This window comes from Passer domesticus, chromosome 30, assembly GCF_036417665.1.
Source record: "Passer domesticus isolate bPasDom1 chromosome 30, bPasDom1.hap1, whole genome shotgun sequence".
Taxonomy (NCBI): Eukaryota; Metazoa; Chordata; class Aves; order Passeriformes; family Passeridae; genus Passer; species Passer domesticus.
The window spans coordinates 274,417-275,960 of record NC_087503.1 but is presented as its reverse complement, the minus strand read 5'-3'; positions in this window follow the sequence as shown (position 1 = coordinate 275,960).

Genomic DNA, 1,544 nt, shown 5'->3' with positions numbered 1-1,544 from the left:
CAGCCCCAGGCTGGCCGTGGGCAGGCTGGGGGCAAACAGCATGGCTGGGGCTCTGCAAGGGCCCTGGGGGAGACGGGAAGGAGCAGCAGAGCAGGGGCTGATCCATCCCCAGTGCGCTGGACAGCCCAGGGCAGCGTCCCAGAGCGTCCTCATGGAGCTGCCAACAACATCCCACCTCTGCAACCCTGGCCTCTCCCCCAGCTCACAGAGGTGCCGCATCCTTGCAGGCACAGCCACGGCAGCACTGGCTCAGGAGCCCCTGTTTGCATTGCACAGAGCAGGCGGGAGCACCCCCATGCTGCTGCTGTGGGGACATGAACCTGAGGGAGCACAAATGTCATCAGCCCCTGGGGCCAGGAAGAGCTGGGGGACACCAGGGAAACCACTCAGCTTTGTCCTGGCCTCTGCAGTCAGCCAGAAACTTTGTTCCCATTAGCTGGGAGTTTCCTGTCCCACTGCAGATGCTATTGCACAGAGCCAGGGCTGCCTGACAGCCACCCCCAAACTGCCCTGAGCATTTCCTTGGCTTCACCTTTGCTTTTTTTACTCTTCTCACTACAAATTTCTTTCTACTGCCCACCCCTGTTTTTTCCCTTGTAAACAGCCCATCCCAAGGCATTTCCTCTCTGGCCCCACTCTCCATTTCAGTTCCTGATTTGGCACCATGGGAACATCCCTTGGGCAGCAGGATCATCCTCCAAGTGCTGCAGGAATTGTCTGCAGGCTCCTGCAGTGCCTGGTGCTGCTCCCTTGCCAGAGGCACCACAGGCCAGGGGGGCGCATCTGGGCTGCTGTGTCTGCCTGTGGAGCTCCCTGTTCTGGGCAATGAGGAGGAGCTGCAGAGGCTCTGCAGGACTGACAAGATGGGCTTTGGGGCTGGGAGGAGAAGCTGAGGCACCTGGGCTGCTGGAGCTTCTGAAGAGGAGGCCCAGGGCTCATCGTGCAACTGCTGCAAGGGTGGTTTCAGAGAATCCCAGAATCAGCAAGGTTGGAAAAGACCTTGGAGATCATCAAGTCCAACCTGTGCCCTGACACTTCCTTGTCTCCTCTGAGCCTCCTCTCCTCCAGGATAAACAACCCCAGCTCCCTCAGTCGCTCCTCACAGGACTTGTGCTTCAGACCCCTCACCATCCTTGTTGCCCTTCTCTGGACACGCTCCAGCCCCTCCAAGTCCTTCCTATATTGGGGGTCCCAGAGCTGGACACAGCACTCGAGTTGCTGCCCAACCAGTACTGAACACAGGGGAAGAATCACTGCCCTGCTCCTGCTGGCCACACCATTCCTGATCCAGGCCAGGAGCCAGTGGTCTTCTTGGCCACCTGGGCACACTGCTGCCTCATGTCCAGCCTGCTGTCCATCAGTCCCTGCAGGTCCCTTTCTACCTGGCTGCTGTCCAGCCACTCTGTCCCCAGCCTGTAGTGCTGCAGGGGTTGTTGTGGCCTAAGTGCAGGACCTGGCACTTGGACTTGTTCAGCCTCACCTTGTTGGGTTTGGTCCCCGGATCCAGCCTGTCCAGGTCCTTGTGCAGAGCCCTCCTCCACTCC